Source organism: Equus quagga, chromosome 13 (genome assembly GCF_021613505.1).
Source record: "Equus quagga isolate Etosha38 chromosome 13, UCLA_HA_Equagga_1.0, whole genome shotgun sequence".
Classification (NCBI taxonomy): Eukaryota; Metazoa; Chordata; class Mammalia; order Perissodactyla; family Equidae; genus Equus; species Equus quagga.
In genome coordinates, this window is record NC_060279.1 from 8,711,032 (window position 1) to 8,727,788 (window position 16,757).

The following is a 16,757-nucleotide window of genomic DNA, read 5'->3' on the forward strand; positions in this document are numbered from 1 at the left end:
AGCATCACCTTTAGGGCCCCAAGTCACACTGAGGGGTCCACTGCTTTCATGCAAGGCCAGCCCTGCTTATTTGTTTTTTTTCTAACATTTTGGAGTGAAGTCTCTGAAGACATTTGGAAAAGGATAACTCATAGCCTGCATGAATTCAACAAATGACCTAAGTTCTCTAGAATGGAACATGACTGCATTGTTTATATTTTGTTTTTTATTTTGTTACCAGGCAATCAGTATGGACTCTGTTGGAATGTAATGTGTCAATTTGGTTTCATGCCTCATCACACTGGCAGACAGAAGAGGGTAATGGCTGCTTTGGGGAGTGGAGGAAGCCAAAAAGAAGGCAAAGAGTGAAGACAGAGAAACAAGATGTCAGTGGTGGTGCTGAGAAGGAATAGAGAGACTTTTCTTTGTGTTAAGGGCCGCAGAGGGAGGAATCCAGCTGAGGACTACACAGGGGCATCTGGCTTCAGGAATAACAGATCAAATGGTGACGAACTCCTTCAAAATGGTGAGCTTCACAAACATTCTCATTTATCTGATGTGGACGTTGCATACCCAGCAGGTGTATTCTGTGAGCATTTCGTGGTGAGAGCAGGCCTAATCAAAGTGAAGTATTCCAGAATAGTCTTTGAGAGGAAGGAATGTACATGAGGGCTATATACTTTTATTTGAGAAGCTAAGATCAGAAGATTTGGGTGAGGTATTGAAATTTATATTCTTTGTTTTCCTTTTGAAATATGAGAGTTGACTTGGACTATGCAAACTATTTTCTTCTCATTTCTTTATTACCACACATTTAACATGTGTCAACAAGTTACTTTTTTTCATTAACTGGCTCAATATAGAAACAACATGCTATAGGAAGGGGGAGCTGAGCCATAAGCAACTTAAAATATTACTTAAGGTGATAGTGTCTCTTAATGGCCATCTTTGCTTTCTTTTCTTTTTTTTTTTTTTTAAGATTGGCCCTGAGCTAACATCTGTTGCCAGTCATCCTTTGTTGTTGTTTTTTCCTTCTTCTCTCCAAAGCCCTGCAGTACATAGCTGTACATTCTAGTTGTAGGTTCTTCTAGTTCTGCTGTGTGGGACGCTGCCTCAACACGGCTTGATGAGTGGTGCCAGGCGCTCATCCAGGATCCAAACCGGTGAGACCCTGGGCCGCTGAAGCAGAATGCATAAACTTAACCACTCAGCTGGCCCCTATAAATGGCCATCTTACAAGAGGTATTTCTCTGCATGGCACACACACACATCCACTCCCCATTCAGTTCTTTGTAGTAACTCATCACACGTAAGGAGATTATGGATCTGCTCCCTTCTTGTCCCTTTATTCCATTCCTTTCTAATGTGCTGAATTTGGGTGTGTGGGTAGTCAGAGGGAGTCTAGGTTCACCGTAATTTGCCATCCCTGAATCACACTGTATTTAAAAGAAGGAAATTCAAATCCCAACTTTATACATGTGGTAACAAATAGCTTTCACTGTTATCTTTCCAGGCATCGTGGAAGCAGATATAACTCAGAGGGCCCTTCTGACTCTAAAATTCTTAGATTCTCTGGTTCTTTTGTGATTTCTAATGGGAAATTATTTTGGAAGTGAAATGACTGAGCAGTGACTATAGTCTTTAGGAGTAGAGGAATTGAAGAAAAGATGTGATTCTGGCATAACAGCCTTGGAAGATGCAATGATGCAGTAAAGAGAATTTAGTTTTATAGTATACCTTGAGTTGGATTTTTCAGAATCTGGTGTCTCCTCTGCAATTTTTTTACTTTCCATCTATTAAGCACCACATCTACTGAATTGTCACTATTCAGTGATGCTTTCTATCATTAAAAATAACCAGAATAAAACTTCTTTTTCATGTTGAAGTCATTAAAGAAATGGAAGAACTTAGGGACAATTATACAAGAAATGATTCTCAGCCAAGTTTCGTTACTTGACAGCTATCAAAGAAGGCTTCAGAGAGTTTATTTTCCTTCCACAGGTACCCATCAGAGAGTAGGAAGAATTACTTAATTCTAGATAAATTCAGTACACTTCTACAAGTATATGGTGATCTGAATTTCATGTTGTATAAATACTTTTCCATTTAAGAATTGATGCCAGTTACTTTGTGATTGGTGCAATGGGTTAGAAATGAAAAGATCTGAAATTTGAATAAATAAGACAGATAAAGACAATGAAGTACCTAGCACTATTGTGAAGAAAGTTTGTTTTAAGAAAGTTGCTTATTATCTTTAATTCAACTGCTTAGAAACCATTACTGTTCTCAAACTTAAAAAAAATCCATTCTGCCATTTTTCTCCCTTTTCTACTCTTTTTCTTCCTTTTCTTATATCTGGATTTAAAATTATTCAGTGACAACTTGGACAAAAGTCTGCTTAAATCTTTCTGGATGCAAACGAATTTTGCCCTTGTGTGTAGAAACTAGTCCTAGCACAGAGAGAAGGGAATTCAATTTGGATCTCAAGACCCCAGAGGAAGCCCTGGATTTGCTCCTTACTGGCTGTGTGATCTTAGGTGAGTCATTTAACTTTTTGGAGCTTCATTTTATCATCTGTAAAATCAAGGTAATAATGCTCATTCCTCAAAGTTCTCATGAGGATTACATAAGGTGTTTGTGAAAAATACCTTACCCAATAGATTGCTGCTCAGGTCTTAATCAATCAGATTTAGAAACTGAAACAAACATGTGATCGCTTATCTAGGGTCCTCTAAGACAGAGCTCACACTTAGCATATTTTCCCGAAATGCCTTAGATTACATCACTGGGCCAGGTTCTTTTATGTGTAATACTACCTATGGATGTAATCACTTGCTAGCATCTGGTTACTTTCTTTGTTACCATTTTCTGGTTAATTCTAGGAGGGAAAGTTTTCTGTCTTCTTGGCAGCATTTTTCTTTCATTTTGATGCTTTTTGTCAGACACCTTTGCCCCCAAGTACTGACATTTATATTACTGTGGCAATGAGATATTGTAGTAAAATTAGAGCTCCACGGGGCACAAATAAATGTCAGTCTTCAAATGGAAACCTCCATAGGTTCTAGAAAAGAAAACGTCAAGATTCTCAGCCAGTCACCTTATTAGAAACAATAGGCTCTCTAATAGCAGAAAGGGGCTTCATGTAAGGATCTATAGGTGCTGTGGGATAAAACTTTACTACTGAGAAACCTAACAAGGCAATTGTTTCCCAAGATTATAATTTATCTGCAAAAGGTACTGGGAATAACTAAATTTACCGCTCCCTATCATCCCTTAGGGTCTCAGATGTCAGGAAAAAGATCAAGGTCAGAAACCCAGATGGTGCTGTATTAGTCAGACAGAAGCTCCAGCACCAGCTAATAGGTATCAAGAAAACTTTGCCCAAATTGGGACAAGACAAGCTATTTTCCTTAAAGTTGAACATCTTAAAGATGATTTTGCTGAGTTCATTTTTAAATTTCTTCCACTATGAGTTTGTTTTCAACTCTTGGGTTGGTTTTAAGTAGTTCTTAATAATTCTTTGATCTTGACTGTGTTTTCTGTCCCCGTTTGAAGATTGAGTCTGAGAATGGGCAGATTTCTCTTCCTGGGTCATAAAACAGCGTTGACTATTTCTATCACCATGTGAGACTCTTAGGCTTTGAGGGAAGAACTGGATTTGTTCTAGCTTTGGCCAAGTTTTCTTTATACTTATTAACTCGTTTAGACCTTCTTCTCCAACAAATATGAGCCCCAATCTGGATTCTTGGCTTTGGCCTTGTTCCTCTTCTCTGAGATCAACCTTCAAAGCAAGCAGATGCTACCTCGAAGTGTATGCGTGTGTGTGTGTGTGTGTGTGTGTGTGTGTGTGTGTGTGTATCTAGGGAAAGGGATGTGATGCTGAGGCACATTTCATGTTTTCTCAAAAAGTTCTCAGGAGAGATCAGCCCCAGCAGCCCACACTGATGACCCACCTGTTGACATATCCTTTATTGGCTTTTCTCCTTTTCTTGTCTCGTTTTACTCACTTTCTCTGGGTTCACTTCCCAAATAAACTACCCATACCCAACTGCTTCTGCTTTTGGATAACTCAAGCTAAGATAGAATCATTAAAAAAATAACTCCTTGGGGGATGAAAAGCCAACACAAAAATGTGTTGATACTACCTGAAAACAAAAACATCCACATTTTTGTAAGAAGAGAAATTATAAATAAGCCAAAAACCAAGTAAACAAACCCTAGATGGTAGTCAAAGTGCACACATACACCCCTCTCCCACACACACACACTTGGATTGGTCTAAACAAGTGAAAAATAAATTCAGTATAAAAGCAAGGAACCTGCTGAAACACAAATCAAGAAAAAAATTCAGACTAAGATGGAGATGATAAACTAGAAGTTGTTATGAACCACAGTCAAGAATAAGGCTGAGGAAAAGAAAGAAGATGCATTGGCATCTGGGGAGCTTAATAAAACCAGAATGAGCTAACACAATGAGACTGGGGTATGTGCAAAGTCTAAAGCATGTACTTCGTAAACTGTATGTTGAAATTCATACACAAGCTATTATTGTCAACAGATTGCATCAAAGAATGACTGTCAATGAAGTGCATGACCATGGAGGAATGATACTGTACTGGAAGCCCTCTGGGTTTTTTATCCTAGCTTCCCTGAACTTTCTGACATTTGGCAAGTCAATTAATTTCTCTGGGTGTATGTTTCCTTGCTCGAGCCCCTTGGATCAACGTGAGCTCAATCTTTATAACGGGTATCAAAAGACTTTGAAAAATATAAAATTGTGTGCAAATGTAAGAGTTTATTATTAAAAAAGAGGTAGGATGTGAGAGTTAGTGTTTACTACTCTTAAATTCATTTGGGCCTCGAGGATGTAGAGTACTCTTCAAGAGGGCAGAACTCTGCCAAATCCCAAGTTCTCTGGGTGATGTTTCCCTGCCAAAGGGTACATGTAGCTCAGTTTATTTATTTACTTATAATTCTTGCACAATTAAATGTCTGATTTGAAGAACCTAACGTCTGATTTCCTTTTCTTAGAGTAAGCCTCAAACACAAGCGTTGTTCCATCTCAAGATGGCTGAACAAACTAATAGCTTATGCCCCTGGGAATCTAAAAAAGTTTTGATTACCCCAATTGCTCCAAGAAAGGACGTTGCCACTGTCTCTTGATGGAATATATTTCTCCCAGATTCTTCTGGGAGATCCTCGATTGCGGCTTCCTGTAATATGCTCAGAACTGTGAAATGTCTAATGAAGTATGCAACAGGATTATGAAACAGTTCCTTCCTTGAAGGAACTTACAGTCTGGCTGGGGAAGTAGGGAGAAAATGCACATCCGTGAAATTAATAGAGACAAATACAAATCAGTACTAATTCAGAAATCTATCGAGAACCGTCTACAGGCATCCTCTGGTTGTTTTGGAGGAAAAGTAATCCAACTTTGTCTTTGAATACTACATTATAGCAATTCAGCCCATTCTGGGGATCAGAACTGTTAATATTATTGAGCAGTGTCCTTTGAAATTATTTTACCAAGTCATCTGGTAGAGTGGGACGGTGAATGTCACAAGTAATTCCCCTTCTTCATTCTTCTTTTTCGTCCACACCCCATCAGGGAAAAACCCCTCCTATCTCGAGAACTTGCACGAAAAACCAGTGAAATAATCCAGTGATACTGCTAAGATTAGTGCCCCAAACCCTGCTCAGCCGGTGTATTTCTCAACCACATGCGTCAGGGTTGTCTCTACATATAGGTCAGTGTGTGGTTTCCTACACTGCGGCCACTCCGGGGAGAGAAAACAGGACTGTTTTCTTTTGAAAAAAGGTGCTCACTGAAGAAAAGGCTGGGTAGAGACAGTGAGCTGAGAAAACACAAGAGGACCTGAAGGTCATCTTATTCATTTGGAAATTCTCCTGTTGACCACTGTCCCTCCCAGGCCATGGCTCTACTTCTGAGTGAGCCGGTCCTGGTCTAGCTGAGTAGGCCACAGGTCAGAGGAAGGACAGTGTGGCTTGGTGGGTGTAAGGGAAGAGAAGGCCGTTAACATGTGTAGGCCGAATGCCTATTTCCTTGTGTCTCTTACATGAGAAAAGTCAAGGATTACTACTAAGAGAATTTTGAAGATGGAGGGAGAAGGAAAAATGACATATCTTCATGGAATGATGGAGGCTTTGGAGGGGAAAGTGAGAGAGAACAACATGGTGACTGCTGTGGGGAGGTATGCTGATTGCCAATTCCTGAGTGGCGGGCACTATGAAATGCATCGAGCATTCTCATATCAGAATATTATATTCCCTAGTCAATTTAGGATTTTTAAAGAAAGAAGTTGGTAGTTTTTCCACACTTCTTTATGTTCAGAGGAAATCTTAGATTATATTCTATTAGGTAATTTTTCCCACATTGAAGCAGAATAAGGAAATGGTTAAAAGTGCAGAATCTAGAGCCAGATAGTGTGATTTAAAAAACCAGTTCCACCACTTACTAGCAGTGTGACCTTGGACAATTTACTTACCCTGTCTGTGCTTCAGTTTCTTCATCTATATAATGGAGGTAATAAAATATCTCACAGAGTATTGCAAGGATTAAGTGAGTGCATAGATGAAAAATGCTTGGCACTTAGCCCTCAATAATCGTTTCCCATCAAAATTACGTGCAAACCAACCCCCAGCCCAGGCTGCATAGCCTAGTGATGGAACACATGCATTTTGCAGTTTGATTGGATCTGGGGTCAGTTCACTTGTGCCCCTTTCTTGCTCTGTGATCCGGGGTAAGTTATTTAATCTTTCTAAGTGTTGTTTTCTCCATCTGTAAGTGGGACTAGTACTAGCATTTACCTTATAGTTTGTTCGGAGGGATAAACAGGATGATTTACATAAAGTTCTTGATGCGGTGTCTGGCACACAGTATTCTTTAATATACACACAGAAAGACTTTATTCTTTACTTCTTTTTTCTTTATTTCTTTATCTTACATGATTGACCCTTTCTTTTCTTAAAAAGAAAATCTATAAAACCTTCATCATTCCCAGGAAACGACAGAATATCGGCCCTGAACTGATTACTTCTGTACACGGGAAAATATATCCTTCTCAACTTTTCCTCACATTCTCTCTTTCTATCCCCCATGTCAGGAGCAAAAGACCAGGGAAACCTGTTGCAAAACAGGAGGGGAGGGAAAAGAGGACCAAAGCTGACTTAGCATAGGTCCCCTCTTCCCATGGATGACTGCCAGCCAGGACAAGCTACATAATTTGTAGGGCTCAGTGCAAAATGAAAATGCAGGGCCTCTAGTTCAAAAATCATTAAGAATTTCAAGACAGTGACATCAGAGTATTAAACCAATCTTATGGGCCTCTGCAACTATGCAAGCCCCATCCCTATAAAGCCAGCCCTGCTGCCAGCCCTGGAGCGGTGGGAGAAGGAGAGCCATTGAAGCCCCTTCTGTTGTTGGTATGAAGCCAATTTGTCTGTTCTTTCCATCCCTGAGCCTGATTGAGCCATGTGGGTTTACTCCCAGGGCTCCCTAGAGAGCGAGAGTATGAGGTGTAGAGACACCCCCACTCCTACTTCTCAGGGAAGGTGGAGAAGAATTGAGTTAGAACTGTCTAACTCAATCAATCTGATCAGTTCTTAGGAAATCTTCATAATTGTAGGAGGAAAGGTCAGCCACTGGAAAGAAATTACAGTAATACCAGTCATTGGAGAGTATTTGTGTGTGTGGCCTGTAATGATACAAAATAGTCACTTTCACGGTGTATGTATCAGTTAATTTCTCATATTTAAGAAAATTTTAAGCTCTGAGGAAGACTTATCCACCCCTCAGAGAAGTGAAAGCTTGTCCTTCCTTCTTCCTTTCTTAGATTCTACCCCTGTCAGCTTGTGGGTGTTCAGAGGAAGATGAGTCGTATGCAGGGAATGAAGATGCTTCAGTTTTCAAGAGCCAACGATGCGTCTTATTAAAGAGTTACTTGCTACTGTGATCCATTGCACACCTTGTAGGGAAATTTGGTGATGGACTTCAATTCCTTGGGAGATTATCACATGGCTCAAACAACCTATATCTTCTTGCTCTATGGCCAGATTTGGGAGGGTGGACCCGGGGATGCAGCAGCAAACTTGGAAGAGATGTTGGGGGTAAATGAGGGAGAGAGGGGGTTTTGAGGAAAGCTGCCAGAGTTACAGGAAGGAGAAAGGTGGCTAGGGTGAGGAGTAGAGGAGAAGTTTGGGAAGAGGAGAATGTTGTAAGGGTTTAGGGAGAGAGGAAGAGAGAGCCCAGGAAGAAGAAGTCTAGGTTGAAAGTTTCCGAAGTTAACTTGTGGGTTAGGAAGTCCCAGGGAAGGAGGGGAATCCCCAGGGTTTGAGGTCCTATAGTAGAGGCCCTTTCTCTTCACAGGGAATAGAAAGCCCCAAGGGCCCATAAAGAAAACACTGCTCACTGTAGATCCCCCAGCCCTATCACTCCTTAACTCTGTGGGTTGGTCACTTCTCCAGGTGGTTCGAAGTCCTCATATGCAAAGCAAGAGGGTTCAGCACAAGGTCTTCTAAACACAGGCTGAGCGAGCCCACGAATTCCAGGACAGTGAGTGAGTGAGGAGGAGGGGAGATGGTCAGAGAGAGAAGAAGGAAGGCACAGACTGAGAGGAGGAAGGGTGGGAGGGAACTGAGGGGAATGCAGGGGAGCTGGACGGGGGAGAGTAAAGTGTGGACATTTTTGCCTGTTATATATTTCTCAATATATTTTTCAATACAGCTTTAATGAGATATTTACATATCATAAAATTCACCCTTTTTAAGGGTGCAATTCAGTGGCTTTTAGTATATTTGTAGCTTTATGCAACAATCACCACTATCTAATTCCAGAACATTTCATCACTCCCCAAAGAAACTACCCATTAGCAGTCACTCCCCATTCTCCCCTTGCCCCCAGTCCCTGGAAACCACATATCCGCTTTCTGTCCTTATGGACTTGGCTATTCTAGACATTTCATGTAAGTGGAATTATACAATATGTAGTCTTTTGTGACTGGCTTCATTCACTTAGCATTATGTTCTCAAGGTTCATCCGTGTTGTAGCGTGTATTAGTACTTCACTTCTTCTTAGTTGCTGAAAAATATTTCATTGTGTAGATTTATGGCATTTTGTTTATCCATTCAGCAGGCAATACACATTTGTGTTGTTTCTCCTTTTGGCAATAATGAATAATGGTGCTAAGAACATTCTTATACAAGTTTTTGTGTGTGGACATATATTTTCATTTCTTTTGGGTATATTCTTAGGAATGGAGTTGCTGGGCCATGTGGTACTCTATGTTTAATATTTTGAGGAACTGCCAAGTAGTTTTCCAAAATGACACCTATTTTACAGTCCCGCCATCAATGAATCAGTGTTCTAGTTTCTCTACAGCCTTGCCAACACTTGTTATTTTCTGTCTTTTTGCTTTTAGTCATCCTAGTAGGAATGAAATGGCATCTTATTGTGGTTTTAATTTGCATTTGCTTAATGACTAATGTTGTTGAGCATCATTTTATGTGCTTATTGGCCGTATGAATATCTTCTTTGGAGAAATGTCTATTCATATCATTTTTGTTGAGTTGTCTTTTTATTGTTGAGTTGTAAGAGTTCTTTATACATTCTGGATACAAATTCCTTATCAAATAATGACTTGCAAATATTTTTTTCCTGTTTTATGTTGTCTTTTCATTTTCTTGATGCCTTGCCTTTGGAAGCACAAATGTTTTAAATTTTGATGAAGCCCAATTTACTTTTTTCTTTTGTTGCTGATTATTTTAGCATCATATCTAAGAATCCGTTGCCAAACCCAATGTCATAAAGATTTATCTCTTTATTCTCTTCTAAGAGTTTTATGATTTAAACTATTAATTTTAGGTCTATGATCCATTTTGAATTAAGTTTTTGAGGTAAAGATCCCATGTAATTCTTTTGCATGTGGATGCCCAGTCATCCCAAATCATTTGTTGAAAAACTATTTTTTCCCCATTAATTGTCATGGCACTCTAGTCAAAAATCAGTTGACTATAAGTGTAAAAGTTTTATATCTAGACTTTCAAGTCAATTCCATTGATCTATATGTCTATCTTAATGCCAATACACTGTCTTGGTTACTGTAGCTTTGTAGTAAGTTTTGAAATTGTGAAATGTGAGTCTTTCAACTTTGTTCTTTTTTTCTGTTTGGTGATCATTTTGGCTATTCTAGCTCATTTTTATTTCCACATGAATTTCTTGAATTAATTTGTTAATTTCTGCAAAAAAAGCTGTGTTTTAATAGGCATTGTGTTGCATTTGTAGATCAACTTGAGAATTATTGCCATCTTAACAATATTAAGTCCTCTGATCCATGAACATGGGCTGTCTTTCCATTTATTTGTGTCTTTTTTAATGTATTTAAACAATATTTTGTAGTTTAGTATACAAATCTTGAACTACTTTGGCTAAATATATTTTTTGAGGAAGATTAGCTCTGAGCTAATATCTGCCACCAATCCTCCTCTTTTTTGCTGAGGAAGACTGGCCCTGAGCTAATATCCATGCCCATCTTCCTCTACGTTATATGTGGGATGCCTGCCACAGCATGGCTTGACAAGTGGTGCATAGCTCCACACCCGGGATCTGAACTGGCGAACCCTGGGCCACCAAAGTGGAATGTGAGAACTTAACCCCTGCATCACTGGGCTGGCCCCTGTTAAATATATTTCTAATATTTTGTTGTTTTTAATGTATTGTAAATGGAATTATTTCTTAATTTCTTTGTCAGATTTTTTTTTATTGTTAGTGTATAGAAATGCAATTGATTTTTGTACATTTATCTGGTATCCTGCAAATTTTATGAACTTGTTTTGAAATTCTAATAGCTTTTACAGGGATTCTCTAGGATTATCTATATACAAGATTGTGTCCTCTGCAAATAGAGATAAACTTACTTCTTCCTTTTTAATCTATATTCCTGTTACTCTTTTTTCTTTCCCATTGCCTCAATAGAACCTCTAGTGCACTGTAGGACAGAAGTGGTGAGAGTAGATGTCATTGTTTTGTTCCTGATCTTAGGGATAAAGGATTCAACCTTTCACCATTAATTACGATGCTGCTTGTGGGTTTTTCACAGTTGGCCTTTATCAGATCAAGGAAATTCTCTTCTACTCATTGCACCTTAAAAGTTTTGACTATAAATAGGTGTTGGATTTTTTTCAAATGACCTTTCTGCGTCAGTTGAGGTGATCATCTGATTTTTGCCTTTTATTCTATTAACATCATGTATTACATTGATTTTTGTATGCTAAACCAACCTTGCATTCCTGGGATAAATCCAATTTTGTCATGGTGTGTAGTTCTTTCTATTTGTTGCTGGATTTGGTTTGCTAATATTATGCTAAGTATTTTTTATTTTATATTACTGAAGGATATTGGTCCATCGTTTTCTTTTCTTGTGATATCTTTGTCTGGTTTCAGGGTAATACTGGTCTCATAGAATGAGCTGGAAAGTGTTCCCTCCTTTTCTATCTTTTGGAAGCATTTGTGAATTACTGGTACTAATTATTCCTTAAACCATTTATAGATTTCACCAGTAAAGCCATCTGGACTTGGGCTTTTTTCTTGGAGGGATGTTTTTAAATTACTAATTTACTTTTACTTGTTATAGTCCATTCAGAGTTTCAATTTCTTCTTGAGTCAGTTTCTGTAGTTTGTATCTTTCTAAGAATTTGTCCATTTCACTTAAGTTGTCTCATGTGAGGGCGTACAGTTGTTCCCAGTATTCCCTTATTATCCTTTTATTTCTGTAAAGTTTGCAGTGATGTTTTCTCCTTAATTCCCGATTTTATTAATTTGAGTGTCTTTTTTCTTTGTCAGTCTGGCTAAATGTCAATTTTGTTGACCTTTTCAAAGAACGAGTTTTGGTTTCATTGAGTTTTATTATTATTTTTCTATTCTCTATTTTATTTATTTCCATTCTAATCTTACTATTTTCTTCCTTCTGATTTGCTCTTTCTTTCCTAGTTTCTTAACATTGAAGGTTAGATTACTGATGCTTTCTTTTTTAATATAGACACTTAAAAATAGCTATATATTTCCCTTAAGCACTGCTTCAGCTGCATTCCACAAGTGTTGGTATGTTGTGTTTCATTTTCATTCCATCTCAAAGTATTCTCTAATTAACTTAGTGGTTTCTTTTTTGACATATTAGTTATTTAGCAAAGCATTGTTTAATTTCTACATTTTCTCAAATTTCTTCCTGTTATTGATTTCTAATTTCATTTCTTCTTGGTCTGAAAACATACTTTCTGTGATTTCAACCTGCTAAATTTATTGACACTTGTTTTATGGTCTGTCTTATAGTGTATCCTATAGACTATTTCATGTGCACTTGAGAAAAACATGTATTCTTCTGTTAATGGTGAGGTGGGGGGCAATCTATAGAGATCTGATAGGTCTACTTGGTTTTTAGTTTTATTCAAGTCTTCTAACTTCTTGTTGTTCTTCTGTCTTGTTGCAATATCCATTACTAGAAGGGGGTATTGAAGCCCTAAACTACTATTGTTGAATTTTCTGTTTCTCTCTTCATTTCTGTCAGTTTTTGTACACTATATTTTTCACATTGTATTCTGTCATTGGATGCATTGATATCTATAATTTTATACCTTCCTCTTGGATTGACCCTTATCATAAAAATTAGCATTATTGTTTCTAGTAGCAATTTTTACTGAGTGTATTTTGTCCGATATTAGTATAGCATGCCAGCTCTCTTTGGTTACTGTTTGCATAGTGCTTTTTTCATTCCTTTACTTTCAACCTGTTTGTGCATTTTAATCTATAATGTGTCTCTTTGTCTACTACATATAGTTGGGTCATTTTTTTTAACTATTTCTTCCAATATTCACCTTTCAATTGGAGAGTTTAATTCATTTACATTCAATGTGACTACTAATAAGCTCTTTTGCTATTTGTTTTTTATATGTTATTTTCTAGTGTACCATTTTAATTTCCTTGTTTTTCCTTTGATTATATATTTTCAAGGCATTTTCTCAGAGGTTTTCCTGAGGCTTATGATTAATATCTTAACTTAGAAGAATCTCGTTAAAACTTGCTCCACTATAGTTCCATTCCCTCCACCCTCTTTTACGCTATTATTGTCATACAAATTACCTCTGTATGTATAATAAACCAATCAACATAGCTTTATAATTATCACTTTATGCAGTTGTCTTTTAAAGCAGGTAGGAGAAAAAGAAAATTATAGACAAAAATGCATTTATACTGTCGTTTATATTTCTGTATGTACTTAACTTTGCTTATGCTTTTTAATTCTTTGTGTGGATCCAAGTTACTGTCTAGTGTCCTTTCACATAGCCTGATGGACTCCCTTTACGATTTCTTGTAGAAGAGGTCTGATAGCAATTAATTCTCTTAGTTTTTGCTTTTCTGAAAATGTCTTATTTTCTCCTTTATTTTCAAATGAAAGTTTTGCTGGATATGGAATTCTTGTTTGAGAATTTTTTTCTTTCAGCACTTTGAATATGTAGTCCCACCACTTTTTGGCTTCCATATTGTCTGATGGCAAGTCAGCTATTGATCTCATTATAGATCTTTTGTAAGTGATAAGCCATTTTTTTCTTGCTGATTTTAAGATTCTTTCTTTGCCTTTTTACAGTAGGACTATGCTGTGTGTAGATGTATTTCTCTTTGAATTTATCCCAGTTGGAGATTGTTGAACATTTTTAATATGTTGATTAATGTTTCTCATCAAATTTGAGAAGTTTTCAGCCACTATTTCTTCAAGTATTCTTTATGTCCTTTCCTCTCTATCCTCTCCTTCTAGGGTTCCCATTATGTGTATGTTGGTATGCTTTGTGGTGTCCCACAGAACTCTTAGACTGTACCCATTTTTATTCATGGTTTTTTCCATCTGTTCTTCAGACTGGGTATGTCTCAGTCTCAATGTCAATTGCAATTTACCAATCTCAAGTTTGTAGATTCTTTCTCATGTCAGTTCAAATCTGCTTAAGCCCCTCTATAAAATATTTTATTTCTGTTATTGTATTTTTTATGTTTTGAATTTCTATTTGATTCTCCCCATTCTTCCATAATTTCTGCATCTTTATTGATATTTTCTATTTGGCTGGCAATCACTGATACTCTCCTTTAAGTCTTCAGATGCGGTTTCCATTAATTCTTTTGTTTGTGAGGAAGATTGGCCCTAGGCTAACCTCCATTGCCAATCTTCCTCTTCATGCTTGAAGAAGATTGTCACAGAGCTAACGTCTGTGCCAATCTTCCTCTATGTTGTGTGTGAGATGCCATTACAGCATGGCTTGATGGGCATTGTATAGGTCCACTCCTGGGATCTGAACCTGTGAATCCCAGGCCGCTGAAACAGAGCATGTGAACTGGACTGACCTTCATTTCCATTAATTTTTGAACATATTTATGATAGATTATTTAAATCTTTGTCTATTAAGTCCAACATCTGGGCTTCCTTAGGGATATTTTCTATTGACTGCTGTTTTTGGTGTGTTTGGGCCATAATTTCCTGTTTCTTTGCATGTATTTTATTTTGTTTGGTGAATACTGGACATTTAAAATAATATAATGTAACAGTTTTAGAAATCAAACTCCTTTCTCCCCGAGGGTTTTTATTTATTTTTTGGTGGTGGTGGTTGTTATTGTTCCTGTTTGTTATTGTTGCTGTTGCTTTTTGTTTATTAACTGTTCTGAATTAATTCTATAAAATCTGTACTCTTTACTGTGTGAAGTCACTGATGCCTCTGTTTACTTAGCTTAGTGATCAGCTAAGGTTTGGGTAGAAACAAGTCAAAATGCCACAAGGAATTGGCTTAAATTCCCTGAATCAATAAGTCTCCAATTCTTTACTTTGAGATTGTTGTGTGTGTTGAGGCAGGCCTTCAGCACTCTGGAAGTTTACAGCTGTGACTCAGCCCTTTCTTCCTGCTGGTGCAGAGCATCTAGTTCAGACAGAGTTGAGGCATTAGAGCCTTTTCATATCTTTCCTAGGCATGCACGTAGTCCTCACATGTGAGCATCCTCAAGACATGTTGGAACATTTAACGCCCCCTATGCAAATCTTATCCTCAGATTTTCTGACCAGCTTCTTGTTTGCCCCAGCTGGTATCACTGCTATAGGCCACTGCATTGTTAAATGATTACCAGGTTGTTTTCAGCAAATGCCCCAAGGATAGGGCTTTTGTTATGGAATGAGCTCTGAGTCAGGTCGAATAACAACAAACCTTGTGAACAGGACTTTTCTGAGGAACTGGTATACAGGTCAAATAGTCATGATTCTCTGGGCATGGGGCTTTCTGAGGAGCTTCAAAAACATTCTGTTCCTTCCAGTGGTTGCTAGGCTGCTGGCTTTCATAGCTACCATGGTTCTAAGGTCTCTGGATCCAAGAGTAGCTTGGACCTGAGGAAAGGAGGATGGGAACAGGATAAGTTAAAATGCCATAAAACTCACTGTTCTCATTGAGATTTAGCTGTTTTTCTTGAATAAATTCCCCTCAGATTGTTGAAAGACTTTGGTTAATTTTTAGAGTTCCAAAAAAGTTGATTTTGGCAATTTTTAAAAAACGTTCTTATTGTTTTTATGGAGGAGCAGAGTTTTTGGGTGCCCTTATACTGCCATTCTGGAAATATCCCCTTTTCCTAATCTTTTAAAATTTTTTCTCCCCTGATTGTACAAGAAAATTTAGAAAGTGCATAAAAATATGCAGAATTAAACAAAAGTCACCTATAAATATAAGCTCATCACCACTTAAAGCATTTTTCTTCCTGGATTTTATTTTATGCATTTCCACACATTTATTGTTTTTTTATGACTGTAGTAGTCAGGCAGGGCAAAGAATAGAAAAGAGATTTGACGAGAGGAGGATATTGTACTTGGCGGCTGGAGAGAAGGTGAAGTTGGAGAAATAAATTCAAGTTGAAAAATGCAGAATAATGTAAGGGAAAAGTTAAAACTACTAATGATTCCACCCACCAGACATAAATATTGATGATACACTGGGGCATTTTCTTTTTTGTTGTTCCCGTGACTATATCTATGTTGACAAAAATAATCCATAACCAATCTATAAATGAAAATTTGGGTGAGTTTATTCCAAACTAAAACTGAGGACCATGGCCCGGGGCCTTTCTTCCTAAAGGAAGAAAGGGCACCAAAGAAGTGAGGTATACAGAGTGGTTATATACCCCCAACAGGATGTTTTACACATGATTGAAATGTCCCTCCCACAATAGTCACAAGATTGCCCTGTTGGCACAGCGCTTGATGGACACAGCTATCTCAGAGGGCATAGCAGGAGGCAAGTCTATTGTCTTGAGCTGGGTGGTCACAGGTGAGCACAGCAATCAGTTTCTAGCCTAAGGAAAGATGCTTAATCCTTAAAGAAATGCCAACGTTGGGAGGGGGAGGGAAGTTGCACCTTTATCTCAAGGGCCTTTGTTCTTGCCATAGGGAATGTCTAAAGCAGGTATACAATGCATGCTCAACAGCCTCAGTCAGGTCCTTTTGGAAAGACAAGATCAGGCCGAATTAGGTTTACACCAAATGACTTCCTCATATACTCCAATATATCCTATTACTTGCCATTTTTATTTGTCACTATGTAATACTACACCCTATAGCAGTGCACCTACACACACACACACACACACACACAGATATATGTATGTCTGTGTGAGTGTATTTTTAAACCAATTGCTATCATATGGTGGGCTTTTGGTTTTTCCTTGGATAATGAACATTTTCTGTTGCATT

At 37.9% G+C, this 16,757-nt stretch overlaps 1 long non-coding RNA gene across 1 annotated transcript in view; it reads left to right on the top strand.

Annotated features, from left to right (window-relative positions):
* Positions 1-226: 226 nt before the first annotated feature.
* Positions 227-16,757, top strand: part of LOC124249339 (uncharacterized) — a 179,163-nt gene continuing 162,632 nt past the window's right edge. The window contains exon 1 of the long non-coding RNA XR_006891359.1: positions 227-505. This is a non-coding gene — a long non-coding RNA (uncharacterized LOC124249339). The remainder of the gene's footprint in view (positions 506-16,757) is intronic.